This window comes from Mus caroli, chromosome 18, assembly GCF_900094665.2.
Source record: "Mus caroli chromosome 18, CAROLI_EIJ_v1.1, whole genome shotgun sequence".
NCBI classification, from domain to species: Eukaryota; Metazoa; Chordata; class Mammalia; order Rodentia; family Muridae; genus Mus; species Mus caroli.
Window position 1 is genome coordinate 50,872,615 of NC_034587.1, and position 22,851 is coordinate 50,895,465.

Genomic DNA, 22,851 nt, shown 5'->3' on the forward strand with positions numbered 1-22,851 from the left:
TCCTCCTTCTCCTTCTCTTCTTCTCCTCCTCCTCCTCTTCCTCCTCCTCCTCCTCCTCCTTCTTTTTTTGTCTTGCTTTTCTGCAGACTTATTACAGATACACTGACAGTATTACCACCACCCCATCTCCACCATAGCTCCATAGTTTCTTTCGCGACAGGTCACTACTATGCATGGTCTTCTTTAGCTTGGCAACAACACCTGCCACTCTGCTATATAATGTGGCTAACTGAGGGTTCTACAGCTTCTGTGTCAAGTCCCAGTTGGGCACTCAATCGAAGGGTGAATGTTTTTGTCACAGGATGTCCCTCCTACAGAGGTGCATGGCTGGCTCACTGTGCTCAGGTCCTTCGGAGGCTGTCTCTCACAGAGCTCTCCCATTCTGGTCCTGTTTCTTCTCTATCAGGATTTGTGGTTTAGTGTTGTGGTCGTTTCTCCGTGTGTTGTGGTTTACAGTTGTGGTGTGCTGTGGTTGTTTTGTAGCATATTAATTATCTATTGTTAAGTAACAAAGCACTCACCAACCTGATGGGTTAGCCATTACTTACTGCTTTGTTGATTCTGCTGGTGAGTGGCGCGGTTTTGCTGCTCTTCCTAGGTTGTTACATGGCTGTGGTGAGCTGAGATGGCTGAGACAGGGGCACCTAGCATTTTGTTTATGCCATCTGTCATCCTAGGTGTCTTCATGGAGTAATCCGCTCAGCATTCCAGGAGGGTGAAAAGCCACAAGGCTTCTGTCAGCAGAGGCCAGATAGGCAGCAGCATCAATTCATCTGCATATTGTTGTTCAGTGCAAGGTGGATGGCCACTCCAGTTTCTAGGGATGGCAAAGTCACTTTATCAGAAGGTGTTTATCTAGTGGTGGAAGGAACTCTGCCTTTCTTTTGGCTAACAACCTATCACCATTACTTTTTTCTTTTTAGATCTTGTTTTATTTGGTCTATAATAGAGGAGAGGAAATTTATTCTGCTGCCTTCCACAGGAGGCTAACTAGGATGAACTCTAATAGTGATACACACAGAAGGTGACTTGTGCTGATTAATAATATAGCGCTGTTTATTTGTTACATTTTAAAGCCCTTATGCTAGACCTCAGGTAGTGACTGTGTGTGTGTGTGTGTGTGTGTGTGTGTGTGTGTGTGTGTTTGTCGGGGGCAGAGCAATGGTCTTAGCATGTCCTGTCCCCCAATTGGTTCTTGATCAATCAATAAATATGCCAGGGACCAATTGCTGGGTGGAAGGAAAGGGGAGGGTTTTCTGAAACTCCAAAGGCAAGCTAAGAGAAGCAGGAGGAAGAGAGAGAGATTCTCCATGCTTCGAAGGGAGAAGAAGCCATGAGTCAGATGGGATCTAGGGTGGAGTGGCCATTGGCTGCTTCCCTGACTGGGCCCAAGGTAGCAGATGGGATAGTTTTAACATAAACATAATTAAGCTGAGGGCAGATTTAGGGAGCTGCACACTGAGAAGGTAACTGGGCAACTAAGGTTGACGGCAGATTTAGGGAGTAAAAAGAAGGGCACGAGATAACTGAGGAAGGCTTAGAAGAAAGAGCCCAGCAACTGAGCCAATAAGGCAGGTTGAAAACTAAGCCAATGCATGTGTCTGTGTTTCATCCCTGGATCCAAGGGAACCAGGACAGGGCTGGTAGTGAGGTCTACCCAGAGCTTAAAGCGGGGGGGGGGTGGGTGAGGTGGGGGGTTGGGGGGTAGGGGTAGAGGGGGTAGCAAAAATTACATGCTATAGCTGAGACCTTAAAGGGGACATCACAGCATCAGCATAGAGTAGGATGGTGGAGCTGGCACTAGGGGTGAGGAAGGCTCCCTTGTTTTGATCCTAGATGTGGAATGGTGAGAAAAGTACTCTCCCCGTAGTTTCTCACTCAGCTGAGGCAGTTCTTGACACTCTAAGCTTATGGACATTTTCTCAAGGGATTTTGTGGGGATTTATACTCCTGCTGTGTGTCTTCAGGAAATTCTCCCTTCTATCTATAAGCAGGAGAAGGCTTACGAGTCTGGTAATGAGGGACTTTCTTGTGAGTGGTCTGTTGACTATCCCTTGACACCTCCCATCCAGGAACTTCACAACCTGAGATTCTACAGATGATAAGATGCACTTCTAAAGTGTTCACTGAGCAATGATGTGTGGTTTAGTTACCCGCCCTCTTTAGAATGTCCTCCAGAAGAAGCGTGGGCTCAATGCTTCTGCATCTGCCATTAGGTAAATGAAGGAAACACTAATTTCTCAAGAACACCATGAAAATCTGTTGACTAAGAAGTATGGCGTGGGATCTGGGGAGATGACTCAGCGATTAAGAGCATTTGCTGCTCTTCAAAGGACCTGGGTTCCATTCCCAGAAGGCACATGGCAGCTCACAACCATCTGTAACTCCTGCTCCAGGGGATCAGAAGTCCCCTTCAGGCCTCTGCAGGCATCAGGCACACATGTGGCACTTATACACATATACAGGCAAACCACTCATACCTATAACATAAAAATAAATAAACCATTTACAAAGCTTTGCTTTTTAAAAAATGAAGCAAACTGTTTCTCTCTCTCTCTCTCTCTCTCTCTCTCTCTCTCTCTCTTTTATGTATGAGTACACCATTGCTCTTTTCAGATACACTAGAAGAGGGCATCAGATTCCATTACAGACGGTTGTGAGCCACCATGTGGTTGCTGGGAATTGAACTGAGGACCTCTGGAAGAGCAGTCAGTGCTCTTAACCACTGAGCCATCTCTCCAGTCCCTCAAAGTGTTAATTTTTAATGATTCTTTCCTGTGTATCATACAATTTTCTTTCCTGCTAGGGAAAGTAGGAGTGAATTAATATTTTAATTAGTCTTCCAGTTTAATAAGCTGGAAATTTGTACCTTCCAAACTCTAATATCTTGTTGGGAATCATTTTTCACTCCAGCACGACCTATCTGCTTCAGAGGTCTAAGCCACAAACGGTGAAAGTCATAAAGACCAAATGTCGGAATTCAGTGCTGAGACGGACACAGAAATTTACTTTTAATATCAGAAAACAGAGTTCAACAGTTTACTGTGAAACAATCCACGGTCCATGTCACCAACCTATGACAATGTAGCAGCTAATCTTGAGATGCAGGCCCAGCATTTATTAATAAGCAGCTTGCAGAGTTTTGTTATTGTTATTATTATTGTTTCTCTTAGTCTTTGTAGGTTACTGTAGCATGCAGGCCATATGAAAAAAAGATTAGCAGCTGCGTTTGGCCCCTGTTTATGATTAAAAAAAAGTAGGCGTCAAAGTGCAAATAATATTCACTGTAAAATGTAAAGGCTTTAACAATTTAGTTGGTAGTTTTAGTGTTGTTAGGACAACTCTCTGCATGGCCACTAGATGGCAGCCTGTACTATGTGCTGGCATTGAACTTAATATTTTTTTTCTTTCTTTCTTTTTTTTTCTTTTTTTTCTTTCCTTTATGTTGTTCAGCCTCGTTTAACATTGGTGGTGGAAGAGATTGATGGCAATGCAAATGTATTTATAACCACGAGAGATAGTCACCTTCCACCCCAATTAGCCTTTGCATTGATTTACTGAGGAAAAACATCTATTACTGAAAAAGTCTTACAGATTAGTGTTGCATGATTTCGTTACAGTTGAAATATCTGCAGGAAAAGTGATCTCACAGATCTCACTTTAATCTAACCAAAACGTATTTTCCCAATAATTAAAAATATAAAGAGATCTATCATTGAGAGTGTTCCTCTAGCTCAGTCCTCTGCAACACTGTGTTTCCCCTTAAAGCCACATACTCAGCTATTTGAATATATTTTTAATAATGAGCTTGTGACATATTTTAGATCTTTAAAAAGAGATTTATTCATGAGCTGTTGCTTGCATAAAGCCATTGATCTACCAAAAAAAAAAAAAAAAAAAGGAAAAGAAAGAAAGAAAAGAAAAATCTCATTTCTCAACTTCTTTGTGAGAATATAATTATGATCTGAACTAAAAGTCTTTTTATTTTTTAATATAAAAAGCTTCTGCCTTTTGAAATATCCTTTTGTACCCCCTAAAAGAATGGAGTTGAAGCTGAGACGTTTCCTGCAGAGAGAAAAATCTGCCAGTCAGGGATTCCATAAACAGGCTGGCAGCCGCCCTCGGAGGGAGGGAGGGTTCACTAGACTTCTGGTTGAGATTTACATGGAGCAAATTGGGAGAGATTTACAAGACGGGTTACCATTTAGTGCTTTTGGCTGAAAGAAGGGAACAGGGTTTTGTTTGTTTTCTAACCAGCATCTCTTCTCTCCTGGCCCCTGTTTGTCTTAAAAAATAATAGCACCTGGAAAACTTTGGTGGCTTTTCTGTTTTGTTGTTGTTGTTGTTTTGTTTTTTAAATCCTTTGGGGAAGAAGCTTCCTATAATTCATTGCCATTTTAAATGTCAGAGCAAGGTGAAGGCACTCAGCAGTGGGGGTGGTAAGGAAAGCACTGCCTGGCTGCTGGGGCTGCATAAATGGTAAGAAAGTAACATGGGGAGCCTCAGACAGCCAGCTTAGATAAATACCTTCAGGGCTGTGTATACATATTCTGGGGGAGGAGATTCCAGGGCTGCTGTTTTTGCAAGCTCAACTCTGTTTTTTCCTGAGCTTTGTATATATTTACTTACACACAATTGTACTTTTCCCTCTGTTTATATAGACTTGGGTATTCTGGGCCTCGGTGAGGGAGACTTATGTTCCACACATATTCTTCCTATAACTCATGCTAGCTTAAAAAAATCTTTATAACAAAAGTAATTCAAGATTACTGTAGAAAGCTTAGAATGTGAATACATGATAAGAAAATAGTAGAGTATATAGTATGTAATTGTGCTGTTGCTTACGTCTTATAGGCTTCCTGTTACATAAGTGCGTGAATACACACACACACACACACACACACACACACGTCCATTCATTGGATCATATATTAGTTTTATACATTAGTTTTGTATAAGTGTTCCCAAGCCACATGAACCCAATTTCTATTGCTACAAAATCTACTTCTATTTCTTTTCTAATGTAGCACACTTTCATAGCTCGTCTGTGGACGGTCACCTAGTTTCATCCCCTAGAAAAGAAACCTTAAAATGGTGCTGCTACAGTCAACCACTGGGCCTGATTGTACATATACAAAGCTGTATGCCGAGGACCCGACTCCAGATGGCCCGATGACAACGGGGGAATATTTTCAAACTCGTATAGGAAGTTTAAATCTTGATTTGACAGGCGTAATTGTTGATATGTTCAGTCTCAGATGAAACCAATATGGAAAAGGAAATAACAGCCTTGACAGATCTTCCAATCTGGAGCCGTCCGTGGCTGTCTGTGGAGCCCGTTAAAGTCATCAGCGTGGGAAGGGAGGCTTATGTGAAAGCTGTAAAGAGAGGGTGTCCCTCGGTGGGGGTGTCTTTGTTTTCTATTTCATTGGTGCTCTAAAATGGACTGCTACAGCAAGGTCCTCCCCACTGGTGTTGAAAGAAACTAAGAATTCATACAAACGCCAGCTGCAAAGTAGAAGCAAGTCAGAAAGGTCAACACAGCCCTTTCTCCAGTTCGTCGGGTGTGTGTGTGTGTGTGTGTGTGTGTGCGCACAGCCATATGCATTCGTGAATCCTGGGGTCTCTGGTTAGCCCAGACCAATCAACATCTGGCTCTGGGAACTTGATTCTGTGTCCTGGGCCTCCTGATGTGGGGCACCTCATCTTACTGTAGCAAGGTCTACTCTACCCATTGTGCTCATCTGGTACTCATTTAAGGTAGAACAAAAATGCCTCAGAAAAGAGAAGGAAGGAAAGATTTGTTATTGGTTTGATCTGGTGTTAGGCGAAGAGAAAAATGTTGAAATGATTAAGGGGCTCCTACCTACCATAATAGTTTGGGACTCTCCCTAAATTCTGAAGCAACTTTAAGGTCAATTAAATCCTTCACTGTTCAGAACCTCCCTATGCTTGGAACAACTGGGAGCTGTGTCAGATTTAGGCTTTATTTGTTTGTCCCGTGTGTCATTTCACTATTTGCCTAGGCCCATCCCCTGTCACGTTTTCATCTGTTCAATAAAAAAATCACCAAGAAAGCCGAAATCGACATTGATTTTTAATTTATACAAAGTTATTACAAATATTTATCAGTGTCAATTAAATACAGTTGCATTGCCTACAACATATAGGAAATCAAATGCCATAATTGCATTTCACACATGGGGAGCAGTGCTAGCTTTGGGGTTTAAAGGCCACTGATGATCGGGCTCAAGGTTCAAATGAAATTGTGTTACATCCTTTTTTCTTAATGAAAGACGGGGAAAGGGGTGGGACGGTGGACAGGTAATGTGGAGATGAGGTTAGCGTTACTCGGTTACACCAACGCCGGTACCCATTTTTTTTAACACCCAAATGGGAACTACGCATGCTCCGATTTGCAAAAATCAAACGGATGGCTTACTGCCTCGCGTGGCAGTTTAAACAGTGTTCTCAAACTCATGTTTCTCTCTCCAGCTCGCGTTGTGAGAGTCTGCCTCTAAACTCCATTCCTCTCTTGGTTTCCTCGTTCTCTCGGCATTGCCATCCCAATTACGTTGGAAATGTTTCTTTTTCTGTCTTTGTAAACTTTCCAGAGGGCAAGCAGAATCAGCTCATTCAGCCATATGAGAGAACGCGGGCACTTAACTGTCTCCTACACAGGGACTCTCCAGACTACAGATTTCTCAATTGCAACGTTAGAGTAATTTAAGTACTTGATTTCAGTGGGGACTTTTAGCCCTAGATCTTGTGGGTTTGTGCTTTGTTTTCATTTTCTCTACCAAAAGAATTTCACAAAGTCATTGGAGGCGGGGGTGGGGGGGTGGGGACGGACATGCTTAAACCACGTCTAACTGTAGCAAATGGTTTATTTATTATAATATGGGAGATAAATATGACATTATCCAGGGAGCAAAGTGAGCTTGTGAGGTTGTTCGGTAAAGGAAAATACTGATATATAATAGCAAAGGTTCACCACTACTCTCCCGTGCTCTCAGGGAGAGGACATTCTTACATTGCTTTATTGCAGCTTGACCTTTTTAACTGCAGAAGACACCGTTCTAAACAAAATGTCTAGAGTATCGTTGTTGTCTTTTGATGTCTGAGACCCTAAAGCGAAGAACAAAATGCTAGAGTAGATTTGAGAACATTCCAGAGAGATCAACTTGTATAGATCAACTAGAAGTGAGAGGAAATTGTGTGTGGTTTAGAATAGTAGTAGTGGGGTGGAGAGATGACTCGTCTGGGAGAAAGAGTATATCCTGGTCTTACAGATGACCTGAGCTTGACTCCCAGCATTCGGATCATAGAGTGAATCACCACCACGTGTAGCTCCAGTTTCAGGAGACCCAACATCTTCTGGCTTCTACAGGCACAGTACTCATGTGAACTGACCCACACAAGACACCCCTAATTCAAAAGAAAAAAAAAAGGTTTTCAAAAAACAAAGCCATTATGAAGAAATGCATAGATGAAATAGTTGATTTTTGAGCATGTCAAAATTGACGTTAAGAGAGAAAAATCATTAAGGTAGCACCTGTGAAGGTTAAAGACCCCTTCCCTCCTCTCCCCAGGTCCAGCATATTTGATATTAGTATTTTACCAGGAATTTGAGCAATGAAATACCTCTGTATTATGTAGCTTGTTTCAGAAAAAAAGAAAAGCATGAGAACCTCCAATTCTTTACCCCAACTCCAAAGCCAAATGGGAAGTATAAATATTATTAGCTTGTTTTACTTATAAACTCGAATGAAGATGATACATTCTAAGAGATAAATAATTTAAGAGAATTTAGCAACCAAAAAAACCCAGCAATAGCTAGCATTTTATCTCTCTAAATATAGTGAAAACCATGCTACAACATAGTATGCTGGAAAAAGAATCATGTATCTAATATATGCATAAGTGAACTTTGAAAAATGAAAGGAAACCAATAGAGACCTGGATTGGAAGTGAATGGGATGTTGGAAGATAAAGGAACAAGCATGGGTGGATGTGTGGCTGACCCAGAGATGGGGGCTACTCTCACTACCTGGACCATCTATGGTCCTGGTCGCCACACAAGATAGATCATGTGAGATGCAAAATTTGAGGGCAGAGATGGTGAAAGTAAATCTTCAATGGCATTCTTTTTGTTCACCACCACAGGGGATCAACATTACCTTTTTCATAGGAAAAAAAAAAAAACTTTCAAATAATTTGTAGTGACAATATGCCAAAGTGCACAAATATATTTGTCATTGGTATAAAGATGCCAGTCCTAATATGTCTCTGCAGTGCTTGATGAGACCATGTAAAAAGCACACACCCCAGGCCTACTGAGTTTTAGCTGCTAAAGTAGCTCAGAAAGAGGAGAGTGCGATCTCCAAAATAGAAACAAAAGTAGTTAACACGGGTAAGGCTCAGTGGTCAGTGGGACGTAAGCCCTTAAAATGTTCAGATATGCTTTTAAAGGAGATTTAAACTACAACGCAGTATATTTTAGATTCTTAAGGACTTAAACACCTGGAAAAGGTGGGAAGGAAAAGAAGCGACTAAGCAAACTGTACACGATAAATGAAGATAAGTCATTTAGTTATGAGGCAGCTGGAAGGAGACTACAACAGTAAACACTGTGGAAGAGTCATTAGGACCATGAGAACTAGAAATCAGAAAGACGAACCCAATGCAGCCTAAATAGAAACCTAAGTATATTAGACAGAAAGTAAGAGCTACAACGTAAGCGTAACTGGAGACTTCACAGAGATCTAAAACAATAAAAGATTTTTTGGCCTCAAATATAGGTCCAATATGGATAAACATAAAAGTATATGTGTAGGTAAACTCTCTATATAACTTATACATTATGAAGCCCCAAAAGGAAAGTAGCCTGATGTATAAAACCAATTAAATGTTGATAAACTATATTAACATAACAAATATTTAGATTTAAAAAGTTATCATTTGCATTTTTCCCCAAATATTGGCATGGCTAAATATGTACGTGAGAAGGTCACTCCATTGAAAATAGCAGCTTTTAATAGCAGAGAAGTGAGAGACAGATTTTCATTTAGAGAAGTTGTGCTGGCTGGTTGTTGCTATTAGCTTGTTACAATGAGGAATCACTGGGAAGAGAATGATACACCTTACAAGGCACTGCCTAGATATGAGTGTTCTGTGTATGTATCAGTGGGGGTTGTCATGATTGACTTAACTAGTGAGGGAAGTCCCAGCCTAAGAGCAGACAGCACCATCCCCTGATGTAGGGATAATCTGTTATGTGTGGAAGCATCACCTATCAGTAAAAAGCTGATGTCCTATTAGCAAAAGGCAGGAAGGAGAAGGCGGGAGTTCCATTAAAGAGATTGGAACTCTGGGAGATAGTCAAGAGGCAGGAGATTCATTCTGAGGAAATCAGTTGCATGAATCTGAGGAGAGGTAACAGAGCCAGGTGAAAGACATAGAATAGTTTAAACAGGTTATTATATAAGTTATAAACTAGTTGGGAAATGAGCCAACACTTATGGCTTAGGCATTTATTCTTAAATAAATAGTCCTCTAAGTTGTTTTTTGGGAACTGGGGTGTGGGTAGAAAAGCCTGTGGTTATACCTTGGTTTGGGGTTCTGGGCTGTATATGACTATAGGAAGCCAGCTGAATACTAAGGACACACATATTCATTTCTTCTTGTCCTTGACTGTGGATATGAACAACTGTTTCAGGTTTGTGCATTGACTTTGTCACAGTGATGGACTACCTCATGGAACTGTGAGCTGAAATCAACCCTTTCTTCCTGAAGTTGTTCTTTCCAGAGTATTTTACTGCAGCAACAGAAACGAAACCAGGGCAGAAGTTGTTCTCCAAAAACACTAAGTGTATAAGCCGTTTGGAACATTAACAAGCTCAAGACGATTGGCTTTGAAAGAAAATATTTTACCCCAGTGAGAACTAGCTGCCATGTATATTACATGCATTTGGTTACAGACATGAATAGGTAGATGAACAGAGCAGCACACACACATACACACTTTAATAATGTTTTTAAAGACACAAGAAGCAAATGCTGGAAGAAAAAGTGAGAAGAGGTATCAGGTAAATAACCATGCAGTGTGATTTGTCCGCAGTCACTGGTACTCATGCTTAGCACATAAAGTCTATAAGTGAACTTGGAATCTTCTGTGTGCTCAATAGATGATCATGCAAGGCGTTCCCAATGGATGACCCTTAAAAACATACATAGCAGAGTAACAGTCTGTGGGCACTCCATGTTGGGATGCACAGTCTCCCAAAGGGATCTACAGAAGGGACCCAGTGCTTGCCAGTGTTTCTGGAGACTTCGGGGAGGGAAAGGCAGAAGTGGATCAGCTGCTACTGAAACTCATGTGCAGTTGAAAGCAGTTCTGATCCACTAAAGCAGCCTTGAAAAATGTGAATCCTCTGTAGGTCTCAGAGAGCAGATTCAGTATTTATGTCCCTGGAGGCCTGAAGTGAGCAACGACAGGGGACAGTAACAGCAAGGACTCTGGAGCATCAGGAAGAGAGAGAGAGAATATGGGTGTGCACGAAGGGATACTATTCCTGTTTCCTCAGGTATGCTTGATGGTGGGTGAAGGAGAAGCTATAAGACAGCCTAGAAGATTCTAAGTAAGAAGAACAACCATGATGTACAGCAAGGAAGGTAAAATGGGATGATGTGAACTGGTGAGATCACTCTCTGTCAGTCAGTCAGTCACTTGTCAGTCAGTCTGTCTGTCTGTTTTACCAAGGCTGTAGAAGAACTAAAAGAAGAATAAGAAATAACACTAGTCAATATAGAGAGAGTATTTGCCTAACATCAGCAGACTAAGTAAGGTTTTTTTTTCCAGTGCTGATAGGACATCTATCAGCATATACTACCCTGGGCTATTAAACATAGACATTGATACATTTAAAGAATACATTAAAGAACTGAAATTTTCTAGACTGTTTTCTTCGATCCCAATGGAATCACTGTGTAGATAAGCATGCCAAAGAAAATACTTCCAAACACTTAGAAACTGAAGAAGATTTTCTAAATAATTCTTGACCCAAAGGATCAGTCTCAAGGAAGTAAGAGCTCACATGGAAATGAATGAAAGGGAAAGCACATCTGTAGGGAGATGAAAATGCTATGAAGGGGTAAGGTCTTGAGCCGGTGTGTGCTGCTGACATGGGCATGCTAGGCCAAGGGTCTCAGAACCTCAGACTTGTAAAGGAATGGCAAAGACTTCTACCTAGGAATGATACTCAGATAAAGTGGCAAAGCCATACCTTCTGGTCCATCCAAGTGTGGGTGTTGACTGCATGTGCAGAGAATGTCCACAATAGTTCCCCCACCCCCTGTTTATTTACAGCCTGAAGACTGCTCCCCTACAGAGACTGCTCCTACTGAGAAGAGCTAAACTTGTCTCCTCGAACCAGCTGTACACCATAAACTCTGCCCTTTTGTTTATCTGTGTGTAATAACATGGCCTCCTTGTTCAGCTGTAAGCAGGATCCCTGGGTCTAAGTTCAACTGTATATGCTAAACATGCTGAGCTTCCAGTGGGCTGTGGTTTCTCCAGCTGAGAGTCCTGACTGCCTGATCCCAGCTTTCTGTCTGTCTTTTCTTCATCCCCTCACTCTCAGATCCATGTCCCTGGAGCTTAGCAAGGACATGACATCCATCACATCACAAAATTTGGATTCCCAGCTAAATCCGTGTGCAACTGAACACACAGCTATCACATGAGTCACCTAAGCTCCTATGTGAAAAGCAAGAAAAAGAAGAGAGATGGACCACAAGGAGGAAGGGAGGGATGCAGCTATGACTAGAAACCAACAATGCTGCAAACAGAAAAATAATAGAGAAAAAAATTAAGGAAAGGAGACTTACTTCTTTGGGAAGATGGGGAGAATGAGAGACTTTCAGCAAGGCTGACTGTTTTAGTGAGGGTCTGCAGAGAAACAGAGCCACTGCAGTGTATTTTAAGAAGGGGAAAGTAAGTAACTGATTTAAAAGGATAGCCTTCCATGATCACAGAAAACAGCCACTGTAAATCTGCTGAGTAGGCGGGCAAGCTGGAGACTATGGGAAGCGTTGGTCGCTGTAGTTCAGGAGTGCGGAGTACCTCTCTGCAGAATGTCCCAGGCTTCAGGAAGTCATCTCTAATTTCCTTTGACCTTTATTTGGTTGATGCATTTATCTATTTCCCATGGCAGTCTGATCTCCTCAAAAGTCCACCAATTTAAATTCTACCCCCACCTCAAAATATTCACCCAGAAACATCCAGAATAACATTTTACCAAATTCTGGGGACAGTGTGGGTCAGCCATTGGGTCAGCCATGTAGACACATAACATCAACCACCACACTAATAAAGAAAAAAAAATGAGTAGACACAAATGATCAAAATTTAAAAACTGGGTAGATGTCACTACCAACTCTACAGACACGTAAAAAGATGGCAAAGAGAATCTTAGAGCTTGGTGCAAATTGGACAAAATTGATGACACATGAAGTACGTCTTTGGCAGCCACGATGCTCCCAATGTGAAACAAATGATTTCAGCAGTCCTGTAACTACTGAGGAAATTGAATTCATAATCGTACCTTCTAAATCACCAAGACCAGATGTTTTCACTGGTGACTTTACCAAACATTTAGAAAATAATTAAAATGAATTCTACATAATCTGCTACAGCAAACGGCGAGAAGTGGAAACATATCCCAGTTCATCTTACGAAACTACGAAAACCGGAGGCAATAAAAACGAAAACCACACGACAATAGCCCTCATAAATATAGATGTGAAAACACTCTACAAAATATTAGCAACTATAATACAGCAGTGTATAAAAGGGATTATACCTTACAACACTGGAGCTGCATTTTAGGAGCAAGCCTAGCTCAACATTTGAAAGCAAAATCTACAGTGTAACACTTTCTATCAGATTTTTTTTTTAATCACAAGATTATATTGACCCGCGCAGAAAGCATTTCATAAAGTAATCATTTTATGATTAAAACTTAGAAAAATAGAAATGAAGCAGGACATTTTCAACTTGGCAAGCATGTACAAACCCTCTGCCATCGACACTGTACTTAAGGCTGGAACACTTAGTTTTTATCCTCCCGAAATCAGAAATAAGGAAAGGATGCCTGCTCTCACGGGTATGCAAGAGCACTGAAGTTTCAGCCACCAGAGCAAAGGGATCCTAGGAGGCAAAGGCATGCAGTGAACAGAAGGCATTAGACGTTCTTAGTTGCCGGGGATGTAACTGTCTATGCAGAAACTCTCTGTGAAACTACAAAAATAAAATGGGCCAAGACAGAAAACAAGCTTGGGACTCATAACTGAGTTCAGCGAGGCCACGGGACACAAGGTAAACTTACACTCAAAAAATTCATTCAATTTTCATACGCCATCAACAAATATAGACACCTAGATTGCAACATGGTTTGTAATTGCTTTAAAAATGAAGCGCTTCAGTGTAGAAATAAGAAATTGTGTCCCAGGAGTGTATGCTGATTAAGTATACAACGCTGATTCTCAAAATGGCAGGTCTTCCTAGATGGAGAAGCGTGCGTCTGAATTGTCTGAAAAACATTACAAAGATGTTACTTCTCTTCAACTTGATCAACAGGTTTGATTCAAATGCTAGAAAAACAAAAACAAAAACCCCGGTAATATGTTCTTGCAGATACCGGCAGGATAATTCTAAAATTTACGTGGAAAAGAGAATGATGTTTAATAGTTACAACAATTTTGGAAGGACAATGGCAGAATAGGAACATTTTTTTCCAATTCAAGAGTGATATTCCCTGAATACGTGACACTTAGTAGCATTTATTCACAAGGGAACAAACACATGAGCCAAGTAGAGAACTCAGAAATCCAGGGACATAAAAAGGCTCAGCTGAGTATGTGATAAAGGGTCAGAGACAGTGAATTAATGTAATCTTATCCAAATGGTTCGGGAACAATTGCACAGGTAGGGGTTGAAAAATAAAAACACAAAACCTCTCAGCCTCATACTCACACCTAATTTAAAAAGAATAAAATGAGTCTCAGGGTTAAATGTAAAACAGAAAACTAAAACTTTTAGAAGAAATTGTGAGCAAATCTTTAGGGTCTGGGACTAAGCAAACTGTCTTAGACTTTTCACAGAGCACACTGCATACATACATAACAGGAAGAGTGGATGGATTGGGCTTTATCGCTATAAAACAGCTTTGCTCCGAGAGAGAGGGAGAGGGAGAGAGAGAGAGAGAGAGAGAGAGAGAGAGAGAGAGAGAGAGAGAGAAAGAGAAAGAGAAAGAGAAAGAGAAAGAGAAGAAGGCAGACTGCAGAGTGAGAAGACACACATGTATTTAATATAGGATAGACTACATGACAGGAAAACACGTATGTCTGACACAGTTCTAGACAAATGAGCAGTATCAAACATATATGGAGAGTCTCAAAGCTCACTAGTGGCAAAGCACACAATTCATTTCACACCATGGGAGAAACCATAAATAGATATTTTACAAAAAAATAGGTGGAAAATAAGTTCCAGAAAAATTAGTATAAGTGGCCATGAGAAAAAATGAAAGGCTGCAATAAGTGGTACTCACTCCTCGGGCATGAGACTGGCTTAAATAAATACGACAGCTGGGGAGGCAGAGAACCGAGTCCCTCTCCACTGCTGATGAGACTGTGAAATGCTAGAACTCTCTGGAAAATACTTTGACAGTTTCTTTAAAGAATTAAATGTCCAAGCAGCACAGCAATGATGTTTTTGGAAACTTAAACCAGAAAAAATGAAGGCTTAGGCTCACAGAAATGCTTGCTTGTGAGTATTTATATTGAAAGGTCATAAGCTGTCACAAACCATGTGGCAGGTTTAGACACACACCACCTGAGCACAGCCACTCAACAAAGTACTGTGTGCGGAGGAAGGATTTTCTGCAATAATCTGGCTCATCTTTAGAGTGGTGCTGAGGTAGGAAGTCAAGGCAGCAGGTGACAGACTGGATAGATGCATTTAGATAGATTACCGCATGGAAATGACAAAATTATGGACATGTGCCGAGGGTTAGCCATAGGGAGGAGGCAGTTGCTGTTATAAAAGGTGACATGAGAGATACTTACTGTGCTACAAGTCACAACTGTATCTAAGTCAATACTGTCATATCATGCTATAGTTTTATAAAAATGTCATAGCAGGGAATAGATGAGTGGGATGCCTCTCATCTCCTGTAAAGTATGCATGGCTGTGCAATGAAGTCTTTCTTCCTAGTTGAGTTTGGTGAGAGGCAGAGGTTGTCTTTTCTTCTTCTTTGTGTGAAACCTGTGTCTCAGCACTATCTGTTGAGGAGACTGCTTCCGCTTTCTCTCTGTGCATTCTTAGTGCCTTGGGTGCATGCTTTCTAGACTGGATGCATGAGTTCTCTACTCTCTTGGTTGGGTTTGTTGTTGTTTGTTTGTTTGTTTTTCTGCTATTTTGATTACTGGAGCTCTCTAGTCATCGGTCTTGCTCTGGCCTACCCAGCCTAATTGGTTACATCAGGTTATCTAGTTTTTCATCAATGTCTCACTATTTTAATGAATTTCTCTTTCTCTCAATGGTTTGATTTTAAAAGTCATATGATTTTAGGCAGGGGGCTCTGTACTTGCTATGTGGCCAAATGTCATCGAGAGCTTCTACTTCTCCTGTCTTGACTTCCCCAGTGTTGGGACTATAGACATGCAACATCATGCCCAGTTTGTGTGGGGCAGCGGTTTTATGGATGCTAGGCAAGCCCAGCTGGTCTACATCCTCAGCCCTGATATTTTTAAAAATAATTCTTAAAATTTGAAAACTTTAATCCTATTTGTTTACGGCTGCTAAATAGAAAGTTTTATGATTTTTTTTCTTTCTTTCGGACTCTCATTTTGTCCTTGCCAAGACTGCTGTAATCAGTAGCAGTGACAGTCCTCTGTTGTGAAGATAAAACTTTCAGGATCTTACCATTGGTCATGATGTTTGCAGGACTCCCGGGCATCTTGTCAAAATACAACAAGCCGTCCGTATCTATTTCCAGTATTACTGCAATTTTTATCATGAATAATTTAATTTAATAAAGTCATTTTCTTGAGTCTACTAAAATGATCATATGATTTTTCTAATTTAATCTTTTTGCATAGTCAATTACATTGATTTTCAAATGTTAAATCAGCCTTGAATTCCTAGACGAAGGCCAGTTTGATGTAGGGAAGGAAGAAAGAGATATCATCCTTTTGTCCTTTTTAAGTTTAAGGAAGGCGACATTCCGATCTGAGTCCTATTGTCTCCTTTTGGTCAGAACTGGGTCACACACAGATTCCCAGAACAAGCACTGTGGCAGAAAGAAAAGTGCCTCTGAGAGGATGTGTGAGATTCGGGAACCACTGTCCCCTGGAACCACTGCATCCGCGCTTGCTACACAGCTAGTGTTCCATTGGCTGGTGAAATTAGAGAAGCAATCAAAACTATGGACAGTTTTAAGAAGACACTATAAGACTGTCACAAATATCGATATAAAAACACCAAGTGCGAGGAAGTTAACCCTGCAACAATAACAGCAGCAGCAACAACAACAAAATCATGGTGCGATTTATCTGAGAAAAATATCAGTCAAAGATTGGGACCATGCTTGAAATACAAAGCCACAAAAATGGAGTAGAATTCAGTGTTCAGAACCAAGTTCACGTGAGCATGGAATCCTAACACCTCACATAAATTGGCTTAATCACAATCATCCCAAGAAAAGTATTATTTTTTTGTGGGATGATTTTGGGATAAGAAGCCAGTATATAGAAAAAAGTTATGCTGGTTCTTAAGTACAAGGCTTAGATTATGAAAATTACAATATTCAAGAAAACAAAACTATACCAGAAAAAATGTGTATGCTTTGGGTTGTTTTTTGTTTTTGTTTTGGTTTGATTTGGTTTTGGTTTTTCGAGACAGGGTTTCTCTGTGTAGCCCTGGCTGTCCTGGAACTCACTCTGTAGACCAGGCTGGCCTCAAACTCAGAAATCTGCCTGCCTCTGCCTCCCAAGTGCTGGAATTAAAGGTGTGCGCCACCACTGCCCGGCGCTTTGGATTGTTGAAGTTACTGAGATGCCAAAGTATAAGACAGAATATAAATAATGAATTTGATTATAGGAGATTTTAAATTCTGTTCAGTGAGAAGTAGTATCAAGGAATAAATTATCAGGGAATAGATAGGGATACGTTATTTGAGAAATAAACTGACAAAGAATCAATGTCTAGAATATAGTAATATGTTATAAATGTATACTAAGGAAATAATAACTCTTAGAGAAACACAGGGAGGCCAGAGAGACTTGGGGAAAGCAGATCTCTAGACTTAGGTATTAAAACATTTACCCTGGAGAGTAATCTAGTTTAATTTACCATGCGTAGATCCTGTTTGACACCCATCCCTCTCTTGTGGATCTGTGTTCAGGCTCCTACAGGAGTGTGCATAAAAAATATTTGGTTAAGTGTTATTTGTGCAGCTGTGCATAGAGGAAAACCCACCCTTCTGTCTTAAAGGAAGCCATGTAACTTTTGGTTACTTTCTGAGTCTTCTGTGTTTTTCTCCTTCCTTGAGGAAAGAGTGTCTCGTTTCAGAGGGAAATAGTTACATAATAGACAAGTGGGACTTGATCATGAACTCTAGAGTATGGCCAACTCAAGACTCTGCATTTTAGGCTATGCATTTGTTATTCAAGTCCAATAAAAGTAAAATAAAAAGAAAAGAAAAATAAGCAAAAATTAAATTAATAAAATAAAAGAAATAAACCATAATAGTAAATTAAAAATAAAAAGTATAAAAAGCTCTAGTGACTCTAACTCATGCTGGATTCCAGTTAAACATGATTAACAGTTCAAAGAGATGAGAGTCTTTTATATAATTATTTAATTAGTAGAAAGCACTGTATAATCAGCCCTAAGACTACTAGAAACAAATTAATATATTTTTCCAATTAAAGTTCAAAATTATTTGTGGCAGTTACTGGTGGTTGGTGTCTGGCCTCAGGTTTTTCATGGTCTTGGCCTCTTATTCAAAGAACTGAAATAAAGGCTTATACAGGTTGCATAGTAGCAAAAATACTTCATTCAAAGCAAAGAGTTAGTACAAACCAGAAATGACGATGCTGTCAAGACTGACAGAAGACCCCTGAATGAGTGTACTCTAAACCCATGATAACTGTTTGAGGATTCCTTTCATGGCGTTCACAGGAAAGAGTAGTCTGATTGCCAAGGAACAGAATTTGGGTGGTCCTCTATTGACAGAGAAATGTTTAATAACTAGTTCTCTCTCTCTTTGCTCTTCTCATAGGGCATCTGGTTTTAGGCATGTGCACATCCAGTACTGCGTAGTATTAAGATAATTAATGGGAGAGTCTTCATAAATGTTTACTTTGGGGACACATTTTGCTTTATTGTGCATGAACTCCAAACCAGTCTGGACTGGATTTGCATATTGCTTGTCATTCCTAATATTCTCTGGGATGTATTTGAATAGAAATGGGCGTGTTACCATGAGGTTGCTAAGGAGAGTAAGCTATTTCCATTCTTTAAAGCAGGTGTATATGCCGGTCCATACCTGTAAGGGTTTTAGGTTGCTAACAGGTTGTTAGGGGCACTGTTTGGAGATGTGTGTGTGTGTGTGTGTGTGTGTGTGTGTGTGTGTGTGTATGTGTAGTATGTACAGGTAAGGGCTTCAAGATTCCAAGTGCACTGTTAGAAAAGGAGCGTGTGCATAGCCCAAACCAAGTCGAGTCTCAGTCTGCTAAGCTATTCCCTATGCTTCCTGTCTAACAGAAACTGGAATGAATAGACTTCCGGTCCCTGGGGGGAAAGGCCCAGCCCAGCAGCGTGGCAATGGCAGCACAGGTCATAGAGGAAACTAAACTGCTCATAGCAGACGCAATCAGACAAAGAAGCAGGCTTGCTGAGTGATGGGGAGCATGTTTTCTGGGATCCCAGTCAGGTCTGGGCTAACTCTAGCTCCCTGTCTCAGAGTTGACAGCGGTACCCAGGTCACTCTCCTCAGATTCATGGCCTAGGAGGTCAAATAGAGAGTAGAATCTGGAGGTTAGGGATGGAAAGAGCGTGTCCGGGGGTTGTGGAGTCTGTTCTGCTGTGAGCCTATGTTGTCTGATGACAGTGCTGCAGGAGAGGTTTCAGGTGTGTGAAGCAAGAGAGATGTGTAGGTGGGTTCCCACTGTGTGAAGCAGAGAACTGTATCCACACCTACTCTACAGGAATGATGAAAAGAAAGGGCCCAGGGAAAAATAATTTTGTTTTTTAAAAAAATTAAAGTTTATTTTTAGTTTCATATCTGATTATTATATTTACTTCATTTCAACTTCTCCATCTTTCTCCTTTGACTTCTGCCATGTCAACCACGCCCTCTCAAAGTCATGATATCTTAGGATTGGATAACCAATAAGGGAGCCTATCCCTAGAGAAAACTGATCCCCACCCCCCATCTCCCTCTCTGATTCTGTCTCTCTCTCAACAACCACTGGTTGAAGTAGCACTAGAGAGAAAGAAGAGGATTGTGAATTTTCTCATCCATTATACAGGTCTTGTTTGCACAGCCATATTGAGATTCCATGGATGTAGTTTGTCTAGCTGTCATGGATGTAATCATGCCTAGAAGACACTTTCTAGCACATGGTGTCCTGGTCCTTTGACTCTTGGAATCAGTTAGTCCCCATTGCTGTCATGTGTTCTGAGCCTTAGGTATAGTGGTTTCAGTATAGATGTACCAATTGGCACCGGGCTCCCCATATTTGTTTTAATCTTGGTATTTGACCAGTTGTCAATCTCTGCAGTAACTTCCATTTGCTGCAAAGGAAATCTTTACTGGTGAGGGATGAGAGATACATTTACCTGTTTGTGTAATAATAATAATATTTGGACTATAGTTAGAAACAACATTGACTTAAGAAAATGGCAGATCTCCTCTAGAGTCTATGAGCTCTTCATTGATAGGTAGTTGACTAGGTTCGTAGTACCAGCAATGAATTCCTTCCTACTGGGTGGTTCTTAAGTCCAATGATACAGCTGTTGGTTATCCCTAAGAAATATGTGTCACTCTTGCTTCACTAGAGATGTCTTACCTGGCGAGTTGCTGTGTTGTTCACAAGCTTCACAGCAGAGTGGAACCCCAATTGCTTTTTCCCTTTGCAGTTTTCATAGCAACTTCTGATGTTATGAGAGCTGGTTCCCAGAGAGGACCCATCTAGGTTAGTCCTGGCTTCATTCTCTCAAGTCTTTGTATGAAGTATATGGTGTCTTCAGCAATAAGGATCTTACCTGCAAGTTTTGGGATGCAAATACAAGCAATGACAATAGCTTATGTTGTTTTCAAAGTTTATTGGGCTGTGCTAGCTTACAACTCAAAGAAAGACTTCCTTGCTTGCCACTAGGGTTTTAGTCTACGGCTCTTAGGAAAGCATTATCATCGCATGCTGAGTAACTCCGTGTGAACCATATTATGTATACACATATTATGTATGTAGTTTAAAGTAAGCTTACAAAAAATGTTTCCCTAGCTATTTCAAATGTCCTCATGTTTGCCTCTCCATTTGCCTAAGCATTTCATGAAGTCATTGTTTTTAATAGCCGAGTAGTACCTCATTGTGTAAATGTACCACATTTTCTGTATCCATTCCTCTGTTGAGGGATATCTGGGCTCTTTCCAGCTTCTGCTATTATAAATAAGGCTGCTATGAACATAGTGGAGCATGTATCCTTATTACAAGTTGGAGCATCTTCTGGGTATATGCCCGGGAGTGGTATAGCTAGATCCTTAGGTAGTACTATGTCCAATTTTCTGAGGAATTACCAAACTGATTTCCAGAGTGGTTGTACCAGTTTGCAATCCCACCAACAATGGAGGAGTGTTCCTCTTTCTCTACATCCTCGCCAGCATCTGCTGTCACCTAAGTTTTTGATCTTAGCCATTCTGACTGGTGTGAGGTGGAATCTCAGGGTTGTTTTGATTTGCATTTCCCTGCTGACTAAGGATGTAGAACATTTCTTTAGGTTCTTCTTGGCCATTCACTATTCCTCAGTTGAAAATTCTTTGCTTAGCTCTGTACCCCATTTTTTAATAGAGTTATTTGATTCTCTGGAGTTTAAGTTTTTGAGTTCTTTGTATATATTGGATATTAGTGCTCTATCAGATGTAGGATTGATAAAGATCTTTTCCTAGTCTGTTGGTTCCTTTTTGTGCTATTGACAGTGTCCTTTGCCTTACAGAAGCTTTGCAATTTTATGAGGTCCCATTTGTCGATTCTTAGAGCATAAGCCATTGGTGTTCTGTTCAGGAATTTTTCTCCTGTGCCCATGTGTTTGAGGCTCTTCCCCACTTTCTCCTCTATTAGTTTCAGTATATCTTGTTTTATGTGGAGGTTCTTGATCCACTTGGACTTGAGCTTTATACAAGGAGATAAGAATGGGTGGATTTTCATTTTTCTACATGCTGACCGCCAGTTGAACCAGCACCATTTATTTAAAATGCTGTCTTTTTTTTCCCAGTGGATGGTTTTAGCTCCTTTGTCAAAGACCATTTGTGTGTGGATTGATGTCTGGGTCTTCAATTCTATTCCATTGATCTTCCTGCCTGTCTTTGTACCAGTACCATACAGTTTTTTTTTGTCACTATTGCTCTGTAATACAGCTTGAGGTCAGGGGTAGTGATTTCCCCAGAAGTTCTTTTATGGTTGAGAATAGTTTTCGCTGTCCTGGGTTTTTTNTTATTCCAAATGAATTTACAAATTGCCCTTTCTAACTCTATGAAGAATTGAGTTGAAATTTTGATGGGGATTGCGTTGAATATGTATATTGCTTTAGGCAGAATGGTCATTTTTACTATATTAATCCTGCTACTCCATGAGTATGGTAGATCTTTCCATCTTCTGAGATCTTCTTTGATTTCTTTCTTCAGAGACTTGAAGTTCTTTTTTTTTTTTTTTTTTCGAGTGCACACTATACATGAAACGTCTTTATTATGTCTCTTCTTGAAATGTTAAAGTGGTACTATTGTTACATTGGTACAATGGCTAATGTAAAGTCCAATGAACTTCTACATTGGTACAATGGCTAATGTAAAGGCCAATGAACTTCTACATTGGTACAATGGCTAATGTAAAGGCCAATGAACTTCTACAGTATGTCTTTCTATTCCAGATTATAAATAAGCCAACATGGCTAAGCAGTTGCTCATTATTATAAATGGAAATAAGGGTATTCATTTTGTTGCATAATGATTTATACAGTATCATATACCATTCTATTATATTTGTTTTACAATAGGCAAACTACATTAATTCCATTTGAATTTTTTTCTTCAAGCAAAAATAGAATATATCTGTCTAAGTTATGGATAAATTTTAAAAGAGCATGATAGTTTGGGTGATGGTAAAATATATTTTCACGAGACTGCACATTGCTACCACATGTTTTCTGAGAACCTCAATGACGTTAACTGGTACANTGATGTCAGGAAGCAGGCTGAAGGAATGACCAAATAGCATTTCAGTCATGTGTGTGTCTGAACATTCTACCCTTCAGCCTCTACCCAACCAGCAGAGTGAGAGCTCCAACCTGCTTCACCAGAGATAGAGATTGGGGGATANGGTGGGCTAGCATGTTGNTCAGTTGGCAGAGTGCTTGCCTCCCAGCACTGAAAAACCCAGTGTGTTTGCACAAACTTTTAATGATAGGCCTCAGGAAGAGGAGGCAGGAGGATCATCCTCAGCATTATGTTGAGTTTGAGGATTGCCTATCACACTGTATGAGACCCTGTCTCAAAATAAGGGGGGGGG